At 46.0% G+C, this 13,248-nt stretch overlaps 1 protein-coding gene across 1 annotated transcript in view; it reads left to right on the top strand.

Annotated features, from left to right (window-relative positions):
- Nucleotides 1–13,248, top strand: part of LOC135880024 (tyrosine 3-monooxygenase-like) — a 52,606-nt gene that overhangs the window by 24,694 nt on the left and 14,664 nt on the right. The window lies entirely within an intron of this gene.

Below are 13,248 nucleotides of genomic sequence, written 5' to 3' on the forward strand. Positions count from 1 at the left end.
TTCTCTTAGGTACCCATCATACTGCATGGGAACTCGCATCTCTGGGTTTCACAGACAGGAGCCATCATAATTTAGGCTGATCCTGTCCCTGCATTTTCATTTAAATCTGCCAGGGTACTTTTATCTTGTTTATAAATGGCCATATTCTGACACCATTACTCATATTGATTAGAGCTTTACCTCATGAGCAGTCTCCTTAAAGTAAACGGGACTTACATGTGAAGTAAGCTGTTACTCCATATAAAAGTATCAGAATCTGGCCCAAAGTGGATTTAGTGCTTCTGAAAAACTGTGTTCTGTGGCTAATTAGGGAACTGCAATCTCCAGGGGGTTGCCTGTGTGTTCTCTAATTAAACACAGAACAGGTACAGCATGGGAAAAAGCAGCACAAGCTTCCCCTACCCTGCATTGTTAATGTGCCTCAATCTTGAACTGGTGGGAGCCTCCCAGGGATGAGAAGGTTCCTCGTGCAGTCCCCATCAGTCTTTGCCCTCTACTGAGACTGCCCACAAAAGTGCCAGTATTTTTGTGATATAGACACCTGTCCAGTAATTCTGGAAAGAGATCACCAGTTGGTTTCATGTCATGGAGCCTGGGGTCAGAGATCAAAGCCAAGGGTCGGAGCCAGAGTCAGGAATCAGAGTCAATTACCTGGAGTGAAGAAAGGCTTGGGCAAGGCTGGAGTCAAGGCAGAACCAGGGCTGGGAACAAGCAGGAGCTATCACATGGTCATCAGTTTTGGTCATTACCATATTCGAACCAGTGAATCATATAATATTCTAATGCCCTGTGACTGCCATGCCCTGTGGGGGGAACACTCCCTTTTGCTTGATACTAGAAATAAAGAACCATTAAAAGATGTAAAAATAAGGGGCTATAGTAATTTCAGAACCACCAGGTTTTGTTGTTGTTTTCTCTGCTCTGTTATGGAAGAGCGAACACAGGCTCACAAAAGCTCACTGATTTAAGTGAATGACATCAAGTGTTTTTCATGGCTGAATTCCTGTCATGGAAATTCTTCTTGATTTCATCCACTATGTGAAAATTAATGGTAAAAATGCCCTTGTTTTGTTTTTGTTACTATGACACTGTATCCAGGGCTTGAACTGTAAGGAGGCTCCGGAGAATTGCTGTTCCCACTGTTAAAATAATGTAATTAGCTTAATGGGGAGCATACAAGGGAGTAGACAGATTCTTGCTGTCAACTCTGCTGCTGAAAAGTTCAGTAGTGCTCTTTTGAAGTGCCAATAGGCCCAATCCAGCTCTCACTGAAGTTGATGGGAGTCTTTCCATTGTCTTTAATGGCAGTTTTAACAGGCTCAAATTTCCATTGGGCTGGTAAAACTATAAAGTAACTTGTATCTCAAGCAATTCTGGAGGTGTATTATGCTCAGATTACCAAGGTCTATTTGATTCTATTCTATTTTATACCCATGTTCACCACTGTAGTATCTTCCAGTAGTCCATCAAGCCATGTGACTACACATCTGTCACATGTTGTTTGTTCTCTCCTCCTCTCCCCAGAGGGAGAAGTGTGAGTAGTGGAGTGTCTTTTCTTGGTAGCATATGTCTTTTAAAATATATATATACACTTGTTACTCGGTGTTTGTTCGAGAAGACAGGACAAAGAAATGCACCATGCCCTTGGATCGGAAAGTGGTGAGGTTTGTGATGTACCTTTGCTCTTGGGGGAATTCATTCCACAGATTGGGATTGCTCTGGAGAAAGATCTGTCTCCTGCACAGACGAACTTGACTCAGATTGTCCAGAATTCCACTGCACCGGGGAGCCTAGTTGTTGCCCGCAGACTTTTAGATGGTCTTGTACATACCCTGGGCCCAGGCCATGGAGTACCTTGAAGATAAGGACTGAGACCATAAATTTGATTCTAAATTCTATGTGATAGGGACATAGGCGGTCATAGCCAGTGATCAGAGCAGGAGTCATGCCCAATGATCAGAGCAAGAGTCAAGTCTAAGTCATTAGAACAGACGTCTGTAGCCAAGGATCAGAGTCCAGGGCCAGACCCAAGGGTCACAGCCAGAGTCGGTAGCCAGAGCCTAGGGTCAGCGATCAGAGCCAAGTGTCAGAGCCGGAGTCAGAGGTCAGGAATTGGAGTCAAGGGTCAGAACTGGATTACCTGGAGTGAGGAAAGGCATGGGCAAGGCTGGAGTCAAGGCAGGACCGGGGCTGGGGACAAGCAGGAGCTATCACAGCCATGGGCAAATGCTTTGAGCAGCTGCTGAACTGCTGCTGCAGCTGGGCTTAAGAGCCAGCCTGCTGACTCTGCAAACCAGTTGGGCAGTGTCAAGGCTGTATCCCCACTTTGAACTTTAGGGTACAACAGTGGGGGCCTGCATGAAGACTTCTAAGCTTAACTACCAGCTTAGTTCTGGTCTGCTGCCACCATTCCCAAAGACTAATTCCCTTCCCTGGGAAGCCTTGAGAAACCTTTCACCAATTCCCTGGTGAATACAGATCCAAACCCCTTGGATCTTAAGACAAGGAGAAATTAACCATCCCCCTCCTTTCTCCCACCAACTCCTGGTGAATACAGATCCAACCCCCTTGGATCTAAAACAAGGAAAGATCAATCAGGTTCTTAAAAAGAAGGCTTTTAATTAAAGAAAAAGGTAAAAATCATCTCTGTAAAATCAGTATGGAAAATAACTTTACAGGGTAATCAAACTTTAAGAGCTCAGAGGACTCCCCTCTAGTCTTAGGTTCAAAGTACAGCAAACAAAGATAAACACTCTAGTAAAAGGTACATTTACAAGTTGAGAAAACAAAGTAAAACTAAGACGCCTTGCCTGGCTTTTTACTTACAAGTTTAAAATATGAGAGACTTGTTTAGAAAGATGGGGAGAACCTGGATTGATGTCTGGTCCCTCTCAGTCCCAAGAGCGAACAACTTCCCAAACAAAGAGCACAAACAAAAAACTTCCCCCCCCCACAAGATTTGAAAGTATCTTGTCCCCTTATTGGTCCTTTGGGTCAGGTGTCAGCCAGGTTACCCGAGCTTCTTAACCCTTTACAGGTAAAAGGATTTTGGAGTCTCTGGCCAGGAGGGATTTTATAGTACTGTACACAGGAGAGCTGTTACCCTTCCCTTTATAGTTATGACACGCCCCCCAAATCACAGATAGTGTTGGACGTTCGGTTCCACACTGGCTGCGATTTCTTCCTGGAGTTCTAGGAGAAAACAGAGTTAATAAGACACATGTACCTTTAGACATACTACTGATTATATAAAAACTAACAATATGTTTAATTCCAAGAACAATTGTTAACCAGTTAACTCTGGGAAACTTTCCCGGGAGAGTGCATCAGCCACTTTGTTAGAAGCTCCTGAAATGTGTTGTATTTCAAAATCAAAATCTTGGAGAGCTAAACTCCACCGAAGAAGTTTTTTGTTATTCCCCTTGGCGGTATGAAGCCACTGTAGCGCAGCATGGTCTGTTTGTAGTTGGAAACGCCATCCCCAAACATATGGGCATAGCTTTTCCAGCGCGTACACAATGGCATAGCATTCCTTTTCGCTGATTGACCAGTGGCTTTCCCTCTCAGACAGTTTCTTGCTGAGAAACACGACAGGATGGAATTCTTGATCCGGTCCTTCCTGCATTAAAACTGCTCCCACGCCCCGCTCGGACGCATCTGTGGTTACTAGGAACGGTTTGTCAAAGTCTGGGGCCCTTAGCACAGGGTCAGACATGAGCGTCGCCTTAAGCTGGTGAAAGGCCTTTTGACACTCATCAGTCCACTGAACTGCATTTGGCTGTTTCTTTCTGGTTAGGTCTGTCAGCGGGGCGGCGATTTGGCTGTAGTGTGGTACAAATCGCCTATAATATCCGGCCAAGCCTAAGAAGGATTGGACCTGTTTCTTTGACTTTGGAACCGGCCACTTTTGGATAGCATCCACTTTGGCCTGTAGGGGATTTATAGTTCCTTGACCCACCTGGTGCCCCAGGTAAGTCACTCTGTTTTGGCCTATTTGACACTTTTTAGCCTTAACAGTTAGTCCTGCCTGCCGGATGCGCTCGAAGACTTTTTCCAGGTGCTCCAGGTGTTCTGTCCATGAATCAGAAAAAATGGCCACATCATCGAGGTAGGCAACTGCAGATTCTCCCAATCCCGCTAGGAGACCATCTACAAGTCTTTGGAAGGTGGCGGGTGCATTTCGTAACCCGAAAGGGAGTACATTGAATTCATACACCCCTGCCTGGGTGACGAAGGCTGACCTTTCCTTAGCGGGTTCATCTAGTGGTACTTGCCAGTACCCTTTGGTTAAGTCTAAAGTAGAGATGAATTGGGCATGTCCCAATTTCTCCAATAGCTCATCTGTGCGTGGCATTGGATAGTTGTCAGGACGAGTTACAGCATTTAGCTTACGGTAGTCCATGCAAAAGCGTATTTCCCCATCTGGTTTGGGAACTAGAACCACTGGAGATGCCCATGCACTGTTAGAGGGGCGGATTATACCCATCTGTAGCATGTCCTGGATCTCCCTTTGTATAGCAGTTTGGGCATGAGGTGACTCCCGATAGGGTGGGGTTCTAATTGGGTGAGCATTACCTGTGTCAATGGAGTGGTATGCCCGTTTGGTCCGTCCTGGAGTGGCTGAGAAAATTGGTGCAAAGCTTGTGCACAGCTCCTTGATCTGCTGTCGCTGCAGATGTCCAAGGGTCGTGGAGAGGTTCACCTCTTCCACGCCACCATTCCTTTTTCCTTCGTAGTAGACACCTTCAGGCCACTCCGCGTCATCTGTTTCCTGGGCTGTAAACTGGCAAACGTTTAATTCTCTGGAATAAAAGGGCTTAAGAGAATTAACATGGTATACCTTAGGCTTTATGTTGGAGGTGGGGGAGGCTATGAGATAGTTAACAGCTCCTAGGCGTTCCTGGACCGTGAATGGTCCTTCCCACGACGCTTCCATTTTATGGGTCTGGAGCGCCTTTAAGACCATGACTTGGTCTCCTACTTTGAAGGACCGGTCTCTGGAATGTTTATCATACCAGGCCTTTTGCTCTTCCTGAGCATCCTTTAGGTTTTCTTTAGCAAGGGCTAAAGAGTGTCGGAGGGTGCTTTGTAGGTTGCTTACAAAGTCTAGAATGTTAGTTCCTGGAGAAGGCGTAAACCCCTCCCATTGCTGCTTCACCAACTGTAATGGCCCCTTAACCTCGCAGCCATACACAAGTTCAAATGGTGAAAACCCTAAACTGGGATGTGGTACAGCCCTGTAGGCAAAAAGCAACTGCTGCAACACTAGGTCCCAATCATTGGAGTGTTCATTTACGAATTTACGTATCATGGCCCCCAAAGTTCCATTAAACCTCTCCACCAGGCCATTGGTTTGATGGTGATAAGGGGTGGCAACCAAGTGATTCACCCCATGAGTTTCCCACAGGTTTTTTATGGTCCCTGCCAGGAAATTAGTTCCCGAATCTGTAAGGATGTCGGAGGGCCAACCTACCCTGGCAAAAATGTCTGCTAATGCCTGGCACACACTTTTAGCCCTGGTGTTGCTTAAGGGTACTGCTTCCGGCCATCGGGTAGCAAAATCCATGAAAGTCAGTACGTACTGCTTTCCTCTGGGTGTCTTCTTTGGCAAAGGACCCAGAATATCCACAGCTACTCGCTGAAATGGGACCTCAATTATGGGTAGTGGCTGGAGAGGGGCTTTAACCTGGTCTTGGGGCTTTCCCACTCGTTGGCACACCTCACAAGACCGGACATAATTAGCAACGTCCTTGCCCATTCCCTCCCAGTGGAAGGACTTCCCCAACCGGTCTTTGGTTCTGTTCACCCCAGAATGGCCACTGGGATGATCATGGGCTAAGCTCAAGAGCTTTACCCGATACTTAGTGGGAACTACCAACTGTCTTTGAGGATGCCAGTCTTCCTGGTGCCCACCAGAAAGAGTCTCCTTGTATAAAAGTCCTTGTTCTACAACAAACCGGGATCGGTTAGAAGAGCTGAGAGGCGGTGGGGTGCTCCGTGCTGCCGCCCAAGCTTTCTGAAGGCTGTCATCTGCTTCCTGCTCGGACTGGAACTGTTCCCTTGATGCTGGAGACATCAGTTCCTCCTTGGACTGTGGACTGGGGCTTGGTCCCTCTGGAAGCGATGCAGGTGCTGGGGCTGTTTCCATTGACGGTGAACCGCTGTCCGCTGGTGCACTATGTGGTATCTCAGGCTCTGGCTGAGCCTCTTGGGTAGGGTTATCTGCTGCTTCCACCAGTTCAGGCTCGCTGGTGCCCTCTGGCATTGGAGTTGTAGACGGGTTTGCAAGCGCTGGACTCAGTGCTGGCAATGGTTCTGGTGCGGGTTGCGTTGCCAGTTCCGGTTCTGGGACTGGCTTTGGCTGGGTCTCTGGGATTGGATCCACTACGGCTGTTGCAGTCGTTGGCAGGGGATCCGGTTCCACTACCTTTGTTTGGGTCTCTGGTAACACAGACGGGGCCCTGGTGGACGGCTCAGGAACAGGAATGGGGGTGAAAGCTTGCTTAGCCTGGCTGCGGGTGACTATTCCCACCCTCTTGGCTAGCTTCACATGGTTGGCCAAGTCTTCCCCCAGCAGCATGGGGATGGGATAATTGTCATAGACTGCAAAAGTCCACATTCCTGACCAGCCCTTGTACTGGACATGCAACTTGGCTGTAGGCAAGGTTACAGACTGTGACACGAAGGGTTGAATTGTCACTGGAGCCTCCGGGTTGATGAGTTTGGGGTCCACTAGGAATTGGTGGATAGTTGACACTTGTGCCCCAGTGTCCCTCCAAGCGATAACCTTCTTTCCGCCCACTCTCAAGGTTTCCCTTCGCTCCGAGGGTATGAGAGAGGCATCTGGGTCTGGGGATCTTTGGTGTGATTGTGGTGTAATGAACTGTAATCGGTTGGGGTTCTTGGGGCAGTGAGCCTTTATATGTCCCAGTTCATTACATTTAAAACATCGCCCTGCTAAGGTATCACCGGGGCGATGTTGGTTGGTGGAGACTGGTGTGGTGGGGTGAGAAGGCGCCTGGGGTTTCCCTTGGGATGTGGGTGGGGCTTTGGGTTGTCCCCGGTGGTAAGGTTTTGTTTCGGGTTGCCCCTTCTGATATTCGCTCCAACTGCTACTAGTTTTTTTCTTTTCTGCCACCTCCACCCATTTGGCTCCAATCTCCCCCGCCTCGGTTACAGTTTTGGGCTCCCTATCTAGGATGTACTTTTCTATTTCCTCAGGAACACCCTCTAAAAACTGCTCCATTTGCATTAGGAAGGGCAACTCTTCCGTAGATTTAACATTTGCTCCTGATACACTGCTCTACAGCCAAAATGCTTCTGAAATAAATGTAGTCAAACTTTACTAATTCTGGGTCACTGAGAACGAAAATGATGCTTAAAATTGTTGATTGGCTCTAGTTTTCAAGATATGCTATTGGGTCAGTATATACGACCCTTGACTTGGGAATGGCGGAGGATAAGTGAGTTATAAAGGGAAGGGATCTCAATTTAAACCAGAAATGACTAAAATACATCTTTGACTGGATCTATGAATAAATCTATGACTGGGTTTGGACAGTACTTGCTTTTTAGGCAAAACAATGAATGATGCAATCTGAAGCTGGTATTGCGTCAAACATGATATGAATTGCATCATGTTATTCCTAGAAGTCATGGATGATGCAATCATAACGAAGCTTACATCACTCTGCTGAACAAATTGCCCTATATCAGCTCTAGAAATCATACAGTGTCGTGCTCTCTTATTTGTCAGTGTTTGATTTTGCAGAGGGACACATTTCTGTTTAGCCAAAGTGAGCAGAGATGCCTCGTACTTGTGTGAACAGTGCAGATAACTTCTGCTATGTTTGTGGTGAAGTGACTTTTGCTTCACAAAAGCGCAGTATAACCACTATGGTTAAGAAAGCCTATCACGTTTATTTTGGCTGCAAAATTGGAGATCAGGACAAGAGGTGGGCCCCACACATATGCTGCAACACTTGTGCAACAAATCTTCGCCAGTGGTTGAACAGGAAAAGGAAATCTGTGCCTTTTGCAGTGCCAATGATTTGGAGAGAGCCAACAGATCATACCAGCAATTGTTACTTCTGCATGGTGCCTCCAATTGGGAAAGGTGTGTCAAAGAAGAAAAAGTGGACTGTGCATTATCCAAACATTCCATCAGCTATACGCCCAGTACCCCACGGAGAAGGACTGCCGGTTCCTGATGCACCAGAATCATTCTCACTTGAGTCAGACGAGGAAGAGGACGAGGATGAAACTTCTGGTCCTGAACTATCAATGTCACAGGACCCACATTTTCTCCCATCCTCCTCCTCTGAACCACACCTCATAACACAAGGTGAACTGAATGACCTTGTCAGGGATTTGGAACTACCCAAGAGTAAGGCAGAGCTGTTGGGCTCCAAACTACAGCAGTGGAATCTCCTGGCAGGTGATGTTAGGGTTTCCATGTTCCGTGACCGTCAAAAGGATCTTGTCCCATTCTTCTTCATGGAAGGTGATCTTGTAGCCTGCAACAACATCGATGGTATGATGGCAGCCCTCAACATCGTTCATGATCCAGATGAGTGGAGACTGTTCATTGATTCATCGAAGACGAGTCTTAAAGCTGTTTTACTGCATAATGGCAATGTTTTGCCATCAATTCCAGTTGGTCAAGCAGTCCATATGAAGGAAACCTATGACAACATGAAACAACTTTTGAGGTGCATAAACTATGACCAACATCAGTGGCAGCTTTGTGGCGATTTGCAGGTTGTTGCTCTCTTGCTTGGTCTGCAGACTGGATACACAAAGTACTGCTGTTTTCTCTGTGAATGGGATAGTCGTGCAAGAGATTCCCACTACATCAAGAAAGATTGGCCACTCCGACAGTCATTGGAGCCTGGGAGGAAAAGTGTTCAGCATCCACCACTTGTTGAATCAAGGAAGATTTTGTTACCACCCTTACACATCAAGCTGGGTCTGATGAAGAACTTTGTCAAGGCCATTGACAAAACACAAGCAACTTTCAAGTACCTCCGTGGAAAATTTCCAAGGTTAAGTGAAGCTAAGATAAAGGAAGGTGTCTTTGTTGGTCCTCAGATTCGTGAACTTCTTCGAGATGATGCATTTGGCCATGCACTGAGTGGCAAGGAAATGGCGGCACGGAAAGCCTTCCAGTTAGTGGCAATACATTTTCTCGGAAACAACAAGGCAGACAACTACAGGTTGTTGATGGAAAACCTCCTCAAGGCATACAAAAGCCTTGGTTGCAACATGTCACTAAAGATACATTTTTTGCACTCTCATCTAGATTTTTTTCCACCGAACTGCGGAGCAGTGAGCGACGAGCACGGCGAGCGATTTCACCAGGACATTGCAACAATGGAGAAACGCTATCAGGGCAAATGGAGCCCATCAATGCTTGCAGACTGTTGCTGGACAGTGACAAGAGATGCTCCATTTAATGAATACAAGAGACAAGCCAAGAAGCGCCGAGTAGACACTGAATAGGACTAACCTATGTACATAATAGTTTTTTGCCTTTTGTTTCATAATAAATTTTATTTATATAACCCTTTTGCTGATTTTTAAAGTGTTACATAAACAGGACAGGTGAAATATTATCATGTAAACAACCATAAACACATGAAAAGACCTAGGTTTACAATTTATGATTAAAACTCTACTATCTACACAATATACATAGACATAAAATGTAAAAACTTAAATATCTTAGAAACAGTAGCCAATCAGTTGTTTTAATTGTCATATTTGAATTCAGCACATCAAAATACATAATAAATAGCACATTTTATCTCTGAAGCAGACGACTTCTCAAAAATTGTAGACCAGTGATATCCAGGCATCCCAATTTTTCCCAATGTGGTAGGCATGTCGGGTAAATGACACATCGGGTTTCCACCTTAGGGCTCTGAACCGCCGACGGGCATGCTCAGGTGTTAGCCCCATTCTGATTCTGGCCTTGTTTTTAAAAAGTTCATAACTGTTCATGTGTTCCTTAGGCATTTCAGCCGCCACCTCTGCTAAGGGTCCACTGAGCTGCGGCCTCAGCTCTACCATGTACTGGTCTGGAGTGATGCTGTATCCAAGGCAGGCCCTTTCAAAATTTTCTAAGAAGGCCTCAGTATCATCGCCTGCCTTGTAGGTGGGGAATTTTCTGGGATGGGAAGTGGTACCTGGAGAGGGGTTGTTAGGAGTGGCTGTTGTATCCGGCCTAGCCCTTGCTACTTCCAGTTCATGCTTCCTTTCTTTTTCTTTCTCCTCCATCTCTTTTTCTTTCAGCTCCATCTCTCTTGTGGGCCTCCTCTTTGGCTTTTTCTAGCTCCATAGCTCTCTTGTGAGCCTCTTCTTTGGCTTTCTCTTCTCTTTCATGGGCCTCCTCTTTGGCTTTTTCTTCTCTTTCTCTCTGCTCCCTAGCCCTCTCATCAGCTTCTTTCTCGAGTTTTTTAATTTGAAGCAGTCTCTGATGTTTTTTCTCATTTTCTTCTGCTTCTAGTCTGGCCAGTTCTATTTTGTTAGCTACTTCTTTGGTAGTCATTTTCCTGTTTTCTTGTGCTGGGTCACACCCCTCCGCAGTTGACTGAAACTGGGATGCACTTAGCTCAGGCTGCTGCTGAGTTAACAGAGACTTTCTAACTAGCTACTCCCGAGGATGTAAAAAGAAAAAAAAACAACAATTCAGCTTGTAAATTCCTTTTACCAGTCGTTTGCTCATTAATTGAACCCTTCTCTTAACAAAGGCTCTTGTTAAAAAAACTTAACACCTCTGCCTTCAGGCAAGGAGAGATAAGATATGCATCTACCTTCAGCTCTGCTTTCCAAGCAGCTAGAAGGGAAAAAAAATCTTACTGGCTTTTGGGTTTAAAATGATTTCCCACCGCTATGCCACCATGTCAAGGCTGTATCCCCACTTTGAACTTTAGGGTACAACTGTGGGGGCCTGCATGAAGACTTCTAAGCTTAATTACCAGCTTAGATCTGGTCCGCTGCCACCATTCCCAAAGACTAATTCCCTTCCCTGGGAAGCCTTGAGAAACCTTTCACCAATTCCCTGGTGAATACAGATCCAAACCCCTTGGATCTTAAGACAAGGAGAAATTAACCATCCCCCTCCTTTCTCCCACCAACTCCTGGTGAATACAGATCCAACCCCCTTGGATCTAAAACAAGGAAAGATCAATCAGGTTCTTAAAAAGAAGGCTTTTAATTAAAGAAAAAGGTAAAAATCATCTCTGTAAAATCAGTATGGAAAATAACTCTACAGGGTAATCAAACTTAAAGAGCTCAGAGGACTCCCCTCTAGTCTTAGGTTCAAAGTACAGCAAACAAAGATAAACACTCTAGTAAAAGGTACATTTACAAGTTGAGAAAACAAAGTAAAACTAAGACGCCTTGCCTGGCTTTTTATTTACAAGTTTGAAATATGAGAGACTTGTTTAGAAAGATGGGGAGAACCTGGATTGATGTCTGGTCCCTCTCAGTCCCAAGAGCGAACAACCCCCAAAACAAAGAGCACAAACAAAAAACCTTTCCCCCCCCCCCAAGATTTGAAAGTATCTTGTCCCCTTATTGGTCCTTTGGGTCAGGTGTCAGCCAGGTTACCCGAGCTTCTTAACCCTTTACAGGTAAAAGGATTTTGGAGTCTCTGGCCAGGAGGGGTTTTATAGTACTGTACACAGGAGAGCTGTTACCCTTCCCTTTATAGTTATGACAGGCAGTGTAGTCAGTCAGCCTAGCACCAGCAAGCTGCGCTCGTAGGTTGCCCAGAGACTTGCTGTGCTGCAAGCCCTGCTTCCATACTGGCAATGCTGCATGTCCTGATTCCTGACAGAGGGAAGGACAGGTGTGATGTGCTTGTGGTAGCCTGCATTGCTGAGGAGACACACTGTTGCATTCTGAACTAGTTGGAGCTTCTTAAACACAGAAGGCTTCATGGCCAGGTATATCGCAGTGCTGTAGTCCAGCTGAGAGGTGACGAAGGCATGAATAACTGAGGGCAGGTCTTCACTCACTAGAATGGGACGGAGTTTTCTAACCAAGTGGAGCTGATAGAAAGCATTCCTCACAGATGCTGCTATATGAGAGCTCAGCGAGGCATCCAAGAGTAGTCCTAGACTACAACTGAATTGACCAATTATGGCTGTATATCTTCCACCAACAGGGACTTCACCATAGCTACAAGCTGTTCAAAATACTTTCCTCTGCCCACCAACATCACCTCCATCTTGCTCAGGTTCAGCTTCGGCCAGCTGTTCTCCATCCAAGAGCTGAGCTCATCCAAGCACTGGGATCTCTTGATGGCAGTAGTGTGGTCACATGTGGTGAAGGATAGGTAGAGCTGTGTCTCATTTGCATATTGCTCGATCTTGAGTCCACGCCATCTGACCCATTTACCTAGAGGTTACATGTAGATTTAACATGAAAGAAACAGCAGCAGAGCTTCCTTGCCCATTGGAGTTCTGACTGTACGACGTGTCTGGCATGAGGCATGTTACTTCCTTACTCACACAGATTCTTTGTAGTGAGAGCCATTTCTGCTACTCTCACTCCTTCAATCAGAAAACACAATCGAGTTTGCAGGGTCACACCATTGATACAGGACAGAAGGAGTGAACTTTTTCAATCTCAGATAAGGTTTGGTTCAAGTTTTTGGTTATTTTTCTGGTGCTAAGGGGATGGCGGTTCTTTTTTTATCCAAACCACTTCACTCATTCTCACCTGTAACATGCTGCTGAATTCTTTTCTGTACAGTCAGGGTTGAAGATGGAGAGTTCCAGACTGGGCCTTGTAGCTGAGGGGGAAAGAGGAACAGTTAGGAAGAGAGGAGAAGGAAAGAATAGGGGAGACAGTAAAGAGGCAGGAAGAGTACCAGAGAACAGGAAAGTATCAGGGAATCCAGAAATGTAGATAGGGAGGCAGAGAGGGCAAGGGGGAAGCAACTGAAAAGGCAAGGCTGGGTGGGTAGGCTGGCAGCTGGGCATCAAGAACAGTGAGTGGAGCTGGCATAGGAGCTAGAAAGGGGTCTGGCAGGTGGGAAAGAGACTATTTGTATGTTGTCAGGCCATGCAATGGGAGAAGCTGGAGGTGTCATCCAGCCATATAGACCTTGGCCTCGTAACAAGATTTCTTTGTTGTTTGGGGAGAGAGGGCATGTGCCTTGGGTCAAAACTAGGCTAAGAGCTGGTCAACATTAGGCCAAGAACTACATGCAATTAAACAGTTTTAATGATCAACAAA

This window comes from Emys orbicularis, chromosome 1 (genome assembly GCF_028017835.1).
Source record: "Emys orbicularis isolate rEmyOrb1 chromosome 1, rEmyOrb1.hap1, whole genome shotgun sequence".
In the NCBI taxonomy this organism is placed as follows: domain Eukaryota; kingdom Metazoa; phylum Chordata; order Testudines; family Emydidae; genus Emys; species Emys orbicularis.